Source organism: Petaurus breviceps, unplaced genomic scaffold, assembly GCF_028583685.1.
Source record: "Petaurus breviceps papuanus isolate PSGF00001 unplaced genomic scaffold, PetGlider_PUasm1.0 172, whole genome shotgun sequence".
NCBI lineage: Eukaryota > Metazoa > Chordata > Mammalia > Diprotodontia > Petauridae > Petaurus > Petaurus breviceps.
In genome coordinates, this window is record NW_027185755.1 from 155,548 (window position 1) to 173,407 (window position 17,860).

General features: G+C 38.4%; 1 pseudogene; it reads right to left on the reverse strand.

Moving 5' to 3' along the window:
• Positions 1 to 1,526, reverse strand: part of LOC138157526 (3-galactosyl-N-acetylglucosaminide 4-alpha-L-fucosyltransferase FUT3-like) — an 8,740-nt pseudogene extending 7,214 nt beyond the window's left edge.
• Positions 1,527 to 17,860: the final 16,334 nt, after the last annotated feature.

Consider the following 17,860-nt stretch of genomic DNA (forward strand, 5'->3'; position numbering starts at 1 on the left):
CACTTTACAATTATGATCAAAATTTAGAAATAATTTGAGGGTTTTTCTTGTTGTTTCATTCCAAACTCCAAGCTGTCTCCCTCCTTTCCTCCCCACCTTGCACCAGATAAGGCCACCATTTGACAGAGATAGATATAGATGTAAATCCATGCTATGCATATTTTTATTTATCAGTTTTTTCTCTGGAGGTGGACAGCATCTTCCTATGTAGGTCCTTTGTAGTTTATTTGAATATTTATAATATTCAGAATAGCTCGGTCATTCACGGTTATTCTCCAAACAATATTACTGTTATTGTATATAACATTCTCTTGGTTCTGATGATTTCATTTGATCCTCACAACAACCCTGGGAGGGAGGTGCTATTAATTCCCTATTTTACAGATGAGGAAACTGAGACAAACAAGAGGTTAAGCAATTTGCCCAGGGTCATCCAGTTAGTAGCTGTCTGAGGCTGTATTTAAATTCAGGTCTTCCTGATTGCAGGTTCAGATCTCTATTCTAGCTGGTGTGTGTGTGTGTGTGTGTGTGTGTGTGTTTTGGGGGAGGATGTCACACAGCTAGTAAGAGTTTGAGGCTAAATTTGAACTCAGGTTCAGGACTTGAGACCCAGAACTCTATTCCCTATGCCACTTAGTCTAAAATTTTAAGGTTCTATGGGTCAAAGGTTCTGAAACTCTGGAATCATAGACCCTTAGAACTTAGATTCTTAGGGACTAAACTTGAAACTCACTACCCACTTCCTGCCAACAGAGGTGATGGATTCCAAATGCCGTAGGAGACATGCATGCATTTATTTTTATTTTAAAATAATTTAAAATAGTATTTTATTTTTTCCAATTACATGTAAAGACAATTTTTAACATTCATTAAAAAAAATTGCTGAGTTCCAAATTTTCTCCCTCCCTCCTTCACCTCCCCATCCCTAAAAAGGTAAGAATTTTAAATAGGTTATATATGTGCAATCATGTATAACATATTTCCATATTAGTCATGTCTGAAAGAAAAAACAGACCAAAAGGAAAAAAACTCAAAAGAGATAAAAGTGAAAATTGTATGCTTCAGTCTGCATTCGAACTCCATCAGTTCTTTCTCTGGATGTAGATAGCATTTTCCATTATAAATCCTGCGGAATTTACAATGTCAGATCATTGTATTGCTGAGAAGAGCTAAGTTATTCTTAGTTGATCATTCTACAACATTGCTGTTACTGTGTACAATGTTTTCTTGGTTCTGCTCACTTCTCTTTGCATCAGTTCATGTTAAGTCCAGGTTTTTCTGGAATTCACCAGCTCATCATTTCTTATAGCACAATATAATGTAATTCCATTACATTCTTGATTGTGTGACATGGGAGATACTGGCATAGGACCGCCCAACATGATGTGCCCTCATCAGGGAAGGTGCTGTGCTCTGTGAGGCAAGCAGAATTGAAATAGCTCAAAAGAAACACAAGATATGCAGATTTAGAGAATCCACCCCAAATGTTCACATGGACTATTTGTGCCCAACCTGTAGTAGAGCATTACGAGTTCTTATTGGTCTGATCAGTCCCAGTCGGACACACTGTGCCTTGACCCCAACATAGTGATGTCATTTTGGTCCTCTTTGAGAGCAAAGGACAACTACCAATATAACGCAACTTGTTCAGCCATTCCCCAATTGATGGACATCCTCTTAATTTCCAATTTTTTGCCACCACAGAAAGATCATGCGTGCATTTTTTGACACAATCAGGGAATTTGCTTTGATGAACTATACTTATTTGCTAAGAGGGATTTATTTTTCATTTGTTGTTGTTTGTTGCTGTTGCTGAATGGTTTGAGGAGGGAGGCAGCAGTAGGAAGAAGAGATAACAAATGTGTGTAAAAGTGAATGAATGAACAGGTGCAGAAATAAACAAATTGATAAAAAGATAAAGAGACAGATGAATGAATAAGGATCACGGACCCTTAGAACCTTCTTGCTATTCCTCGCACAAGACATTCCATCTCTTGACTCCCTGGCATTTTCACTGTCTGTCTCCCATCCCTGGAATGCTCTCCTCCATCACCCCTGTTCTGCCTCTTGGCTTCCATGGCTCTTTTCAAATTTCCACTAAAATCCCACTTCCTGTAGGAGCCCTTCTTTCCCCTTAGTATCAGCACCTTCCCTCTGAGAATACCTCTAATTCATCCTGGATGAACATGGCTGTTTGCATGTTGTCTCCTCCATTAGAATGTGAGCTCCCAGAATTCTTCGCTTTTCTTTGTATCCTGAGTTCTTAGCGCTGTGCCCATCACAAAGCAGGCACTTAATAAATGTTTGTTGGCTAACTACATAGTTGTTTGTGTGTTGTCTCTCCCTTAGAATGTAAATTCCTTGATGGCAGGAACTAAGTCTTTGCATTCCTTGTATCCCCAGCACTTAGTGCATTGAACGTAGTCAGTACTTAACAAATATTTATTGACTGGCTGACCAACTAACTAGAATAATAGAATCAGGCACTCTGAGGATCTTAGACTCTCATAGAATCTTAGAGTTGGAATTTTAGAAGTTTAACTTCTTAAAATTCTTGGAACCTTAGAATATTATATGTAGAATCTTAGACTTATAAACAAATGGAACTTTCGCCTTATGGACTCTTAGAACCTTTAAAATCTTACACTCTTAGAACCTTAGACTTATAGACTTAGAATTTTATATTCTTAGAACTTTAGACTTATAAACTCTTAGGATCTTATCATTTAAAATTCCTAGAAGCTTAGACATGTAGATTCTTAGTACTGCAGATTATAGATTGTTAGTCAATAAATCAATAAACAATTATTAAGTTCCTATAATGTGCCAGGCACTGTGCTAAGTGCTGGGGATACAAAAAGAGGCGAAAGACAGTTCCTGCCCTCAAGGAACTTACAATCTAATGGAGGAGAGACAACATGGGAACAAATATATACAAAGCAAGCTAAATACAGGATAAATAAGAAATAACCGAGAAAAGGCACTCACTAGAATTAAGAAAGACTGGGAAAGTAAAAGATGATATTCTAGCTGGGATTTAAATGAAGCCAGGTGGAACTGAGGAGAGACAACATTCCAGTCATGTGAGACAGTCAGAGAAACTGCCTATATATAGCCTAGAGATGGAGTGTCTTGTTCGTGGAACAGTCAGGAGGCTGGTGTCACTAGACTGAAGAGTATATGTCAAGGAATTAGGTATAAGAAAACTGGAAAGGCAGGAGGGGGCTAGGTTATTAAATGAATGGCTTGAATGGCAAAGAGTGTTTTATATTTGATTCTGGAGGCAATGGGGGCAAGGGAGGAGTGACATGGTCAGATCTGAGCTTTAGGAAAATTACTTTGTTGGCTAACTAGAGGATGGACTGAGTTGGGAGAGACTTGAGGCAGACTGACCCACCAGCAAGCTACTGCAGTAATCCTAGGATGCAATATAGAGGACTTGTATTAGAGGGGAGGCATTGTCAGAAGAGGAAAGGGAATGGATATGAGAGATGTTGTAGAGGTGAAATAGGCTGTGGCAACAGCTTGGATATGGGGGGTGATATAGAGAGAGTGAGAATTTCAGGATGACTCCTAGGTTTCCAGCCTGGGGGACTGGGAGAATGGTGTTGCCCTCTATTGTAATAGGAAGGTAGGTGGTAGGGGGGGTTTAAGGGAAAAGATAATAAATTCTACTTTGAACATATAATGTTTAAAATGTCTACTGGACATCCAGTTAGAGATGTCTGAAAGACATTTGGAGGTGTGAGTTTTGAGGACAGCAGAGAGGTTGGGACAAGATAAGTTGATTCATCAGCATGGAGATAGTAATCACATCTGTAGAAGCTGATGAGATCACCAAGGAATACCTTCCTTATATAGAGGGAGAAGAAAAGAGGGCCCAGGACAGAACACTAGGGGATACCTATGGCTAGAAAGTGTCATCTGGGGGAGGATCCAGCAAAGGAGACAGAAAAGGAGTGGTCACCTAGGTAAGAGGATAACCAGGAGAGAGGAGTGTCATGAAAACATAGAGAGAAGAGAGTATCAAGGAGGAGAGAATGATCAGGGGTGTCAAAGGATGCAGAGAGGTCAAGGAGAATGAGGATTGAGAAAGGGCCATTGGATTTAGCAACTAAGAGATCATTACTCACTTTGGAGAGAGTAATTTTGGTGGAATGATAGGTCAGGAGCCATATTGTAAGAATTTAACGACAAAGGGCAAAAGAGATATAGAATGATAGTTAGCAGGCATGGAAAAATCAAGGGAGGTTTTTGGGTTTGGGTTTTTTTTTGAGGAAGGGGAGACCTGGAATGTTTGTAGGCAGTAGGGAATGAGTCAGTAGGCAGAGAGAGATTTAAAATAAGTGAGAGTGGGGATGATAAGGGGAAGAATCTGTTGGGAGAGATGGAATTGGATGGATTACTTGGGCATATAGGCTAAGGAGCAAGGCCACTTCAGCATGTGAGACAGGAATGAAGGATGAGAAGGTGGCAGAAGACATCCAAGTGATAGGAGATGAAGAAGGAAGGAGAAGAGGGGAGCAGTGTATGGCTTCAATTTTTATTGATTTCTTTTTCAATATTTATTGTAAAATATGAGGCAAGGATCTCTGCTGAGGTGGGGAGAGGGGAATCATGGGAGATTTGAGAATAGATGACAAGGTTTGAAAGAGCTGCTGTGGAGAATGGGATAGTGAGTTGATAAATAAGGTAGAGTAGGGTCACTTAGAAGCAGTGAGGGCCCAGTTAAAATTATGTAACATAAATTTGTAGTGGACCCATTCAGAATGGTCGTGTGATTTTCTCCACTTTTGTTCAACAGTCTATATGTAGGATTGATGGTGGCAAATGGTGTGAGTGATCCAAGGCTGAAGCTTGGCTGGGCATGATTGGTGATATAATTATAATAGGAGGACTAGGGATCCAAGAGAGGAGGATAGTGTAGAGTTGGATTTGTTCACCAAGGGATCAAGATGGGAAAAAGAGGAGAGAGTGGTTGGTGCCTGGGAGAGAATTGAAGTGTCAAGAGATTGGAGGTCATGACATGGATGAAAAGTAGAGTTTTATCCTTAAGGATAAGGAAGGCAGAGAGAGAGATGAAAAACCAATGGATAAGGAGATTTCAGAATTCTTTAACATGGAGGTGTTATATTTGTGGGTGATGGCAAGATCAAAGGTTTGACCATCGTATATGGCTGAGGTGAGTTAGAGGAGTAGCTCAAGGGAAGTGAATAAGTTGAGGAACTGAGTGGTTAGAGTATTTGAAGGAGAGTCAGGATGTGTTTTGAAGTCTTTTTTAGTATGAATGATAGAACTTGGGGAGGAGAGAAAAATTGTGAGCCATGTACTGAACACATTGAGGAAGGAAGAGGAGTGTCCTAAGGGGTCTGTGAACAATAGTTACTAGGATTTTGATTGAGGAGTAGATATGAACTTTGAAGGAAGAGAAGGTATTGAGGGATGAAGGTGGGGGAGAACATGGAAGTGGCAATGGAGAGCAAGTATTCCAATTCCCCCATCTCAACTACTGAGCCAAGGGGAATGAGTAAAGGTATAGCCAGTACTGGAAAGGGTGGCCAGGGAAGCTGTGTCATCTGGGAAGGAGCCACATTTCAGTAATAGCTAATGGTTGGAAGGAGTGGAAAAGAAAAAGATTAAGGATGAAGGGAAGTTTGTTGCTTATAGAACAAGCATTCCAGAGGGCACAGTGGAAAAACTGAGTGGTATTTGGTTGGGGCAAATGGAAGGTGTCTGGCCTGACCTTTTGTCATCTTCCTTCAGGAAGCATGCTGTACCCAGCAAAAGACAGAAGGCACAAGGTTCAAAGTCACAGGAACTCTTGGCCCCTTTCCTCTTAATACCTTAAAATCTTACACTCTTAGAACTTTAGACTTATAGACTCTTAGAACCTTAGAATCTTAGTTTCTTAGAAATTTAGAATCAAAGAAACAAAATTTTCGACTTTCATAGATTCTTAGATTCTGAGAATCTTAGGCATCTTAGTCTCTTAGAACCTTAAGTACTTACAAAAATTGTTATTGATATATTTTTATTAATACTGACTTCCTTTCCAAATATGTTCCTCTGCTCTTTCCCAACCAGGAAGCCATCCCTTCTAATATAGAACAGAAAGAAAGAGAAGAGGGCCTTTAGCAAAACTGACTGACACATTAACCAAGTCTGACAGTGTACCCAGAGTTCCATATCTATTGACCCTAAAGCTCAGAGCTAAGAGTGTCATTTGCTTACTTGATGAACTCCAATGGCTCCCTACTAACCATTAAGGACTTCTTCATTCCTCAACCAACAAGAATTTATTAAGTGTTTATATACTATATGCCAGGCACTGTGTTAACTGTGAGGGATACAAAGAATGGCAGACACACCAAGTAGTTCCCCTTCTAATGGAGAGAAAGCATGCAAACAACTATCTAAAAGCAAGATATATATTATACATGATCAATCAATAAATATTTGCTAAGCACCTGCTATGTACCAGGCACTGTACCAAAGGCTAGGGATACAAAGAAATTGAAAGACATTCTATGATCTTGAGGAGTTCATAGTCTAATGGAGCAGCATGCAAATAATAATATGCAGACAAGACATATACTGGATAAGTTGGAAATAATCAACGGAGACAAGGTGTAAGGATTAAGAGGGATCAGGAGAGGCTTTCTATAGAAGGTAAGATTTTTAGCTAGAATTTGAAGGAAGGCAGAGGGGCCAGGAGGCAGAGATGAGAAGGGAGAGCATTCCATGCATGGGGGACAGCCAGAAAAAATGTCAAGAGTTGGGAGATAAGAGTGTTTTATTAGAGAAGCCAAGGAAGTCAGCATCACTGGATTGCAGGGTACCTAGAGGGATGTAAGATATAAGAAGACTGGAAAGGTGTGGGGGAGGGGCAGATTTTGAAGGGCTTTGAACCAGAGGACTTTATCTCTGATCGTAGAGATGATTGAAAGCCACTGGAGTTTATTAATTGGGAGAACGATGTAGTCAGACCTCTGTTTTAGGACCATCACTTTGGTAGCTGAATGGAAGATGGACTGGAGGGAGGAGAAATTTGAAGTAGGTGGACCAGTTAGAAGACGATTGCAATAGTCCAGGTGTGAGGTGACGAGAGCCTGCCCCAGAGTGGTGACTGTGTAATCATACGAGAGATGTTGTGAAAATAGAAAAGGCAAAACTTGGGAATATTGGATAAGTGGAGTGAGTATGAGTGAAGGGTAGAGGATGATGAAAACAAGGTTTGAAACCTGAGTGACAGGGAGGATGTTGGAGCCCTCTACAGTAATAGGGAAGTTTTGAAGAGGGTTTTGGGGAAAAGATAATGGATTCCATTTTGGATATGTTGAGTTTGAGATGCCTACAGGACATCTAGGTAGATGTCCAGAAGTCAGTGGTAATTTGAGACTGGAGCTTAGGAGAGAGATATGTGTGTATGTATATGTATTGTGTGTTTCTGTGTGTGAGATACCATAGAATAAGAAGTGAAGAGAGGCCAAGACAGAGCCTAGGGGGCTACCCACGGTTGGTGGCCATCACCCAGATGAAGATGAACAAAGGAGATGGGGAAGATGAAAACCTACCATAGGGGTTGACACATAGTAGTTAGTTAATAAATGTTTACTGTTTGATTGATAATCTCCCCCCCACCCCTGCCTCTTCAAAGAAAGAAAAGGACATATATTTCCTCATCTCTTTTCTGGACCCAAGATTGGTCCTTTTAATGAAATTATATATAATTATAAACTATACTTTATATGTTTAACATATAATTTTGATAGTAAATTATATGTAATAATTATATATTATATACTATATTTAATATATTATCATCATTATAAATAATATTTAATATCAATTATTATAATTAAATTATCTTCTAGGGCACACATTCAGGATCCAAATCAAGTAAGATTTGATGACTATTTGACTGCCCATTTCTGATTATTCACCTAGGCACAAATGAGGCTACCAGGAGAAATCTAGAATACATTGTTAATGATTACATGAATTCTTTGGCAAGAAACTTAGAATCAATTAGAGACATAGGTGGAGTGGTTTGTTTGTTGGTTGATTGGTTGGTTTTCATCACTGCTGCAGCCTGCAAATCAAAGTCAAGGACTTCCAAAGAGAAAAATCTGATTTGGGAAGGAAACATCTGGTTAAGAAGATGGTGTTTGAGAAGCTTTTCATTTATGGACCATGGTTTAAAATATTCTTTCCAGAAATGGACTTTATATACCTAGAAAGAACTGAGCAAACAATGCTTTTTCCAGGAGTCTTGCAAATCTAAGCGTAAAGGATTTTAAATTAAAAAAGGGAGAAGAAAACTCTTGCCTGCAGTATATCCACCAAGCTGGCTACCATAGAGAGTAGTTACAATGTAGCGGGGCAAATAGGAGACATGCCCATAAATGACCAAGAGACAAAAGCCAAGAAAAGAGCCAGCAATAAAACCCATGACCTTAGATGTCTATACACAAAGCATGGGTGATGATGCAATTCAACAAGCATTTATTATTGAGAGCTTCCTATGGGCATGCCATGCCTAACCATTCTATGAGACTCTTGTCCATGCTTTCCCCAAAATTCACATAGGGAGTCTACCTAACATGCTAGGGGCCTTCCCCAAGTTCTCTTGGCATTGCAGGAATCCCAGTGGAGCACATGGGATCATCTCACTTGTCAGCCTTCACTCCTGCTACAAGACCACCCATCTTTTTGAATCAAATATTTCTTTGATGATATCCTTTATACCATTTCCCTCCCTAGCTCCCAGAAGGGTGATATCTTATTCAACAGGGTCAGCATAGGTTAAAAGGGAAAGGAGAGCAAAGAGTAGGTAAGGATGTGCTGGTAAATGTTAAAAGACCAACTTGGGAGGAGATAGGGAAATGCACACAGGACAAACTGTTTTTTTAGGTAGTTAGGTTTAAGTGACTTGCCCAGCGTCATACAGCTAGTAAGTATCTGAAATCACATTCGAACTCAGGTCCTCCTGACTAGGACTGGTGCTCTATCCACTGCACCACCTAGCTGCCCCTAGGACACACTTAAATTTAATCTGCATAGTTAACACTTTGTTCTATCTCCTTCTTAAATCTAAGCATATGGTTAAATTGTAGCAGGTGACTTGGAAGGGCACACAAAACTCCTAAGTGGGTTGAACCAGATTAAAATATAATTGGGAAATGTTTAACAAAATGAATAAAAACATAATACAACATACATAATGTTAATTTGAGGTTTTCTAAGTCAACATGGGTCCTGCAAGGATCCATTTTTATTTGAGTTTGACACCATTGGTCTAAATAATCAAGAAAGGGATAGATTAAACCTGAATTAAATGCTCAACCTGAAAAATTTAGGTTTGAGCTGACTCCAGCACATTCCTGAATTGTATTATAGTAAGAATACTCCAGAGAATAGATCCAGTAGCCAGAGTAGGGAAAGAATGGAGAAATGGAAACAGAAACAGGAGCACCATTATCACTAGAGAACACCACAGACCACCTGAATAGAAAGAGGAAATAGATGAGTCTTAACAGATCATAGAGTGGCAAGGAGGTCTAATACAGTAATGATGGGTGACAAACTCTCCAGATGTCTACTAGAACTCTTTTTTCCAGTTACAAAGTAGCTAATCCTTTCTTGGCTTGGCTTCATGATAATATCAACTTATATAGGAGAATTGATCATTGACCACCCCTACTCTCCAGTCTAGAAAGCCCTGAAAGTAATTCCAAAGTTTTAAGGATGTGAAATGAGATTTTAAAAGGATGTTTTAAATGAAATGAAAGCCTAATAAAAAGATCTGGGGAACAAATAAACAACTTAGTATAGGAGATGCAAAATCTTACCCGGATTTCCTGAAAATTAGAATCCATCAAACAAAAATCACAACTCTATGAGATAACAAAAAATATGAGAAAAAAGATCAAAAGACTAAAAACAATGGAAGGAAATGTGATGTTTTTCCTATCAAAAGCAACTGACATAGAAAACAGGTCAAGATGAAATAATCTAAAAATCATTAAATCAACTGAAAACCACAATCAAAAGAATTCTGGATCCCATATTTCAAGAAATTGTAATTTAAAACTAACTGGCCCTATTAGAAGTGAGGGCAAAGTAAAAGAATAGAGAGAATCCATGATTCACCTCTGATTTCTGAAAGAAATCCTTTTGTCCCAGAGATAACACTACCAGGCTGATAACCTGAAGAGATCAAGGAAAGAGAGAAAAGACCCATATATACAAAAATATTTATAAAAAGCTCTCTTTTCAGTAGCAAAAACTAGAAATCAATTAATTAGGAAATGGCCGAACAAATCATGGTATATATGAATGTAATGGATAAGAAATGATGAAAGGGGGTGTAACCAGGGAAAGCTGGAAAAACTTACATGAACTGATGCAGAGTAAAGTTAACAGAAAAAGGAGAACTCCCTCTATGATAACGTTGCAAAGAAAAACAACTCTGAAAGGCTTAAGAACTCGGATTAGTGCAGTAATCAACCAGGATTCCAGAGGACTGATGATTAAACAGGAGATTCACCTCTCAATAGAGAAATTATAATGTTCTCAAAGTGCAGAATAAGACATACATTTTCATACGTGGCTATTATATTGGTTTTTTTTGGTTTGACTGACAATGCATATTTGTTACATGGAGTTTTTTTCTTTTTTTCAATAGGGAAGGAGTTTGGGGAGGAGAGTAGGGCCAATGATAGTATTGTTTAAAAGGGTTTTGTTTTTTTTTTTTTCCGAAAAGAAGAAAGTAAAATAAGTAACTAAAATATTTACAAATACACAGAAACAGAAAGAAGTTAAAATAATCAACTAATCAATTTAAAAACATTCATTAAGGCTTGCTACATACCAGGCACTATGCTAAGAACTGGCCTATTGCTAAGTTGTAGCTAACAGAAGTGACTCCTCATTTGGCCACCTGTTTGTACACCGAATAACTGATTTAGTCAGCTTCCTTTAGGAAAGGAAGACTTGAGGCAGGAAGACCAATTAGAAAAGTAGTGTAACAGTTCAGGTAAGAGGTGATGAAAACCTGAACCTGACTGAATGGCTATGTGAATGGAAAGGAGACATATTTGAGACATTGTAGAGAAATCAATGACGAGGTTTGGCAACTGATCATCTAGATGGGGTAAGCAAGAGAGAAAAGTCAAAGATGACACCTGGAAAGATGGCAGGGCCCTCATCAGTGATAAGGAAGATCAAAAGAAGTTTGAGGAAAAGACAATCAGTTCTGTTTTAGATAGGTTGCGTTTAAGATATGCCATTCAACAGAAAGTTGTTGACATGAATCTGGAGTTCAGGAAAGAGACACAAGCTGAATATAGAGTTCTAGGAGTCATCTGTATTGAAATAAAAATTGAACTCGTGAGAACTGATGGGGTCACCAAGTGAGAAAAGAGAAGAGGACCCATGACAGAGAGCCTTGGGGCATTATCTGAGTGAGTAGGAGTAACCTGGATGAAGATCTGGAAAAGAAGACTGAGAAGAGCAGTCAAGTAGGAGACAAATCAAGAGAGGGCAGTCATGAAAAAACAAAGAGGAGGGAGTATACAGGAGAAGTGAGTCAATGACGCCAGATGCTCTAGAGAGGTCAAGAAGGACGAGTAACGGGAAGAGATCATTACACTTATTAATTATCACTGGTAACTTTGGAGAGACCAGTTTCAGTTGTTGTTGCTGCTGTTCATCCTTCTTTTTTTTTAGAGGGGCAATTGGGGTTAAGTGACTTGCCCAAGGTCACACAGCTAGTAAGTATTGTCTGAGGCTGGATTTGAACTCAGGTTCTCCTGACTCCAGGGCCGGTGCTCTATTCACTGTGCCACCTAGCCACCGCTCATCCTTCTTTCTTGAAGAGGACTAATGACATCTTGAGGGTGAATGATGATGTCATCACCCCAATTGTACAGAGTTTAGAAGACAGTGAAAAGAGAGGAAATAGAGGCAATGATTATAGGTAGATTTTTTTTAAAAGAGTTTAATTGAGAATAGGAAGAGAAACATATGACAATAGCTGGTGCTCTTGCTAAGACCTATCAGAGATTGGAGTCAAGGAGAAGAGAATAGAGTACATTATCAGAGGCATGTGAGATTAAGAGGAGGGGAAAAGAGGGAAGACTTGATAAATGGCCCAATGTTTATCAATGAAGTATGAAGAAAGGTCCTCAACAGAGAGGAAGAGGAAAGGGAGATTTGAGGGATAAATAAAAGATTTGAAACAACTGATGTGAATAGGATAGGGAGTAATTAGAGAAGAGGAGTATTGCTTTACTGTAGGGCCTAGTGAAGATTAGCTAGAATAAATTTTTAGTGGACACAGTAATTGATTTTCTTCATTCTTATTCAGCAGCATCTAAGTAAGAGCCAAGAGGAATATGATGAGACTAATCTAGGAATGGGTTTTTGCAAGACATGATGGGGGACAGAACAAGGAAGTAAGAGATTAAATTCAAAAGGAAACATTAAAAAGCATGACAGTTTTAAAAGTAAAATTAAATGTATAGGACTCTTAAAAGGAAAAGCAGGCTGTTCATTTTAGAGGTTCACAGTTTTGTATGCAATCTTCATGATCAATTACACTTTGTATGTGAAAATTTTCATCTTATTTTGTATTTAAGTTCCTATTTTTAGAAAATTAGGACTATAAAGGGACACATTGGAAAAAATGCCAGTGAAGATGGTCTTCTGCTCCCATAACTTTGAAGCACAATTTTAGCACAGGTACTGGAACTCCTCTCTCAACCCACACTTGAAACGGGTAGGTTGAACTTCCAGGCCACTACTACATCTCCACTTAGGGTTCTAGAGTAGTGGCTCTCATAGCTCATGAGCCCCCACTGTTGTGCTTCCCTCTCTGATCATCAGTCAAGTAGACCTAATTGGTTTTAGAAAGAGGTATACTCCTCAATTGAAAAATTGTCAAAGGATGTGAATAGATAGTTCTTAAAGAAAAAAAAAATACAATCTATCAATAGTCATATGAAAAAAATTACCCAGATCATTAATAATTAGAGAAATGCAAATGAAAACCCTCTGAGGCTCTACCCTATACCCATCAGATTGACAAAATGAACAATAAGGAAAATAATCAATGTTTGGGGGTGAGTAGGGGCTGCAGACGAACAGGCACATTAACGCACTATTGATAGAGCTGTGAATTGGTCCAAACACTCTGGAAAGCAGTTTGGAATTATGCCCACAAAATTAACCAAACTGTGCTTGTCCTTTGACCCAGCAATATCATTACTGGACCTCTACTACAAAGAGATCAAAGAAAGAAGAAAAGCGCCCATATATATAAGAATATTTATAGAAGCTCTTTTTCAGATGGTAAGAGAACTGGAAACTCATGGAGTGTCCATCAATTGATGAATAGTTGAACAAATTATAGCATATGACTATCACTGTACCATAATAAAAGATGAATGAGAGGATTTCAGAAAAACATATGAAGACTTTTATAAAATGATTCAGAGTGAAGTGAGCAGAAGTAGGACAATTTGTGTAATAACAACACTGTAAAGAAGGAACAACTTTGAAAGATTTAAGGTCAATTAAATGACCAACTAGGATTCCAGAGGACCAGTGATGAAGACCATTACCCATTTCTTTTTTTTTCCTTTTTGGTAAGTATCCGAGGCCGTATTTGAACTCAGGTCCTCCTGACTCCAGGGCTGGTGCTCTATTCATTGCACCACCTAGCTGCTCCCCATTATCCATTTCTTATAAGAGAGGTGATGGCTTCAATATATAGAATGAAACACATGTTTTTGGACATGGCCAACGTGAGAGTTTGTTTTGCTTAACTGGGCAATTTATTCAAGAGTTTTTCTTTTTTTTTTTTTTTCCCTAGTGGCAAGTGGAGGTGGGAGAGAAAATAAATGTACATTAGTTGAGGGAAAAAGAGACTTCCTTCCAAAAAATAAATAAATAAAAGAGATGATATTTACAAAAGCAGAATGTTAAGAATAGTTGAAACAAACATCTCCCAAAAGTCTGGGGTACATTCTCCCACAAGTACATATGGGATCCAGAGGAAAGGGCATTCAAGTTTACCAAGGGGGCCATCTCCAGTCCTCCTGATCTATATCTTGCCATTGGACCCAGATGGCTCCGGAGGAGAAAATGAGGCTGATGACTTTGTACAACCCTCCCTCACTTAAATCCAACTCACGTGCAAGCTGTGGTATCATCTTCCTGATGTCATGGTCCTCTTCAAGAATGAAGGACAAACAACAACATGTGACCAAGGAGGTAACTAACTCATTCCTCCTAAGGGTTCTCTTGCTAGAGTCTTCAGATTGTTTTCCTTCAGTATGGTATAGCTTTCTGCTAGGTTCCTTGTAGAGTTCTGAAGCCGGCTTTCCTTGTTAGGTCTAGTTTCTTCTAGCTTTAACTACAGACTGCTGTAAGTTTCTGCTGTTCTGGGATACTGAAAGAGAAGTGCCCATGTTCCAATCCTCCAAATTCACAAGGCCATACTGTAGTCAAGGAGCGGGAAACTGAGGGAAAAGGAAGAGGTTCTGTTTCTTCTTCAGGGTTTGACTGGATTTGCCAAACACTACTAATGGCGGGTTCAGAACTGGCTTTCTATTTTATAGAAGAGTCATAGAGTATGACAAGGCATACGTGAGTTTGATGCCTTTGATTGATTGATTGAATAGAGATGTTTTTACCTGATAAAGGTATCTGGGCTTAAGTATTTTTTTAGTTATTTTAAGTGGGGCATTGTGATTTATTGATTAAATGACTCAATTAACCCCACCCGTTACAAAAACAGGCAGCAGGATGCGTATAAAAAAGTAAAATTCCAAGACAGAAAGACTTGAGTTCAAGTGCCTGACATATTTGGGTAAGTTACAACCTCTCAGTGCAGGTCTAGGAAACTCTCTGACTTTAGTTCCAGCAAAGGTGCTGACTTACACTGGTAAAGGTAGTTTTCTCATGCTTTATATCCATGAAGTCATAGGTGCAGTCCCAGTCCCTAATTCTACAAAATGGTTATGAAAATTATCTAGAATTGACCCCCAAATATAGACATTGTTCAATGGCATAGAATAGATAGAGCAGGCATCCAACCAAGTATGTATAAAAGATTAGTATTTGATAAACCTATAGGGAATAAAAACTGGTCAAGGGAGCTTAAAAAAATATCCATGGGAAAGTTGACTAGCAATTTGACAGGAAATACATTTAAACTCATATCAAACATGACATAAGTTAGTGAATTCCAACTTACGATAAACCTAAGCATTAAAAAAAAGAACTAGAAAAAATAGAAGAAAAAAGAATAATACACTATCAAATTGTGGAAAAGAGGTATTTTTTTTTACCAGAAAGAATAATTATTAGAGACAAGAGAGATACACTCAATTACATCAAAAATTTTTAAATACCTCTGTGAAATTAAAGCAATATACTTAAAAGAAAAATCACAGACTAGGAAAATGATTCATGGCAAAATGACAGATAAAGCTTGACAACTAAGGAATATTCATAATTTTTTAAAATTTACAAAAATAGTTTACAATTCATAGTGGATAAATGGCCAAAGGATATGAACAGTTTTCAGAAAGAGGAATCACAAAATGTTATTAGCCAATAGAAAATTCCCTATCTTATTCATCAAATTGATACAAACTAGAAGAACTTTGAGGTTATCTATTTTACCTGCAAAAGGCTAGGTGGTGCAGTAAGAGTGCAGGCCCTGGAGTAGGGAGGACCCAGGATCGGTTCTGGTTTCAGATATTTAACACCCACACAAAAAAATCTAGCCGTGTAACCTTGGGCAAGTTACTTAACCCCAATTGCTTAAAATAATAATAATAATAAAAAGTGAAGTGTCTAGGTGGCGCAGTGAATAGAGTACCGGCCCTGGAGTCAGGAGGACCTGAATTCAAATCCGGCCTCAGATACTTAACACAAAACTAGCCACGTGACCTTGGGCAAGTCACTTAGCCCCAATTGCCCTCCAAAAAGCAAAAAAAAATAAAATTCAGTGCTAATGAGATTGTGGAAAAATAGGCATTGCTGATAGATTTATAAACTAGACAAATATTTTGGGACAAAAGTCTGGTAGTGTACAGTAAAATTTACAAAAATGACACTAATCATTGGCCCAATATTTCTATTGCTGGAAATATATCTTGAAAGTATTATATAAAAAAAGAGTTACTTATTCAAAGGTTTTCATAGGATCATTATTTATTTATAATTTTTAAAAAATCCCAAACCTTGGAGCAACCTAAATGTCCAATATCAGAATGTTTAAATAAATTCAATTAACCAAAAAGCATTTATTAAACACCTATTATGTTCGGTCTCATTAAAATGAGGCATCCCCTACCCTCAAGAAATTGACATTTTACTGGGAGTATGCAACAATTTCAAAGATAAGCAAATAAACAATTTTTTTGTTCAGTCTTTTCAGTAATTTCCTATTCTTCATGACTCCAACTGGGGTTTTCTTGGCAAAGATACTTGAAGTGGTTTGACATCTCCTTCTCCAGCTCATTTTCCAGATAAGAAAACTGAGTCAACCAGAGTTAAGTGACTTACCCAGGCTAGTGTCTAAGGCCAGATTTGAACTCATGAAGATGGCTCTTTGTGACTCCAGGGCCAGTTCTCTAGCCACTGTGCCACAAGGCTGCCCAAACACATGATACATATAAATATTTTGTAAATATACAACACATACAAAATAAATACGAAATGACATGGAGGAGGCACTAACAAATAGGGGAATCAGGAAAGTCCCTTTGATGAAAGTGATACTTGAACTGAGCTTTGAAGGAACTGGGGCTCCAGGAAGTGGAGGGGTGCAGGGCAAGTCTGGGGTACGGCTATGAAAAGCAGAGTTGGAAGACAGAATATAGTAAGTGGGGAATAAGAGGAGGCTGGTTTGGCTGGAGCAGGTAGTGAGGTGGAATAAAGCATAACCGGTCTGGAGAAGTGGGCTGGAGCCAGCTTGGGAAGGGCTTCAATGCCAAACAAAAGAGTTTCCATTTTATCCTAAAGATAATAGGGAGTGTCGCTGGAGCTTCTTGAGACATACCTGTGCTTTAGGAATATGTGTTTGTCAGCTCCCTGGAGGATGGATTGATTGGAGAGGTAATAGACGGGGTACAGATAGACCAATTAGACCAATGAGGAGATGAGTAGAATTAATCAAGAGGGGCTGAGGGCCTTGAGTGGAGTACTTGTGGTATAAATAAAGAGAAGGGGGAGGATGAAAGAGTTGGAGGAAGATTAAGCAACAGATTGGGTGGGAGGAGGTGAGGGAGAGAGAAACCTCAAAGATGGTTCCTACAAATCTGTGTGGTATAGTAATGGAATGGAATGTTATAATGTGGTTAAGACTGACAAATGGGTGTATCATAAAGAGATTTGAAAAGACCTTAATGAAGTAATACAAAATGGGAAAAAAAAGAGAGAGAGAACAGAACCGCCCCCAAAAAAGACTACATATAACCAACAACCATTTAAGTGAAAAATGAATGTGAAGAATAGATGGAGAATTTTGATTCTTAGAAGAAATGACTGAAAAATTATTAAGATGTTTCATTACTGAAATTAATTTATTTATATAAATTTAGATAAAGTACATAACAGTTATGAAGCCAGCTTAACTGCATTGATGGTTAATATTAAATTTACCAGAATTACTTTTAAAAATGATGTTCGGTCACACAGAGCCAGCTCTAGCTCTTAAACCCAGGTCTCCTGGCTGTAAATCCATTGTTTTGTTTTGTTTTGTTTTGTTTCTCTGGCTCCATTATACTCCCCACCACCACTATGTAGAACTTTAGGGAGAATTTCTAAATAAAAGTTTAAGGTC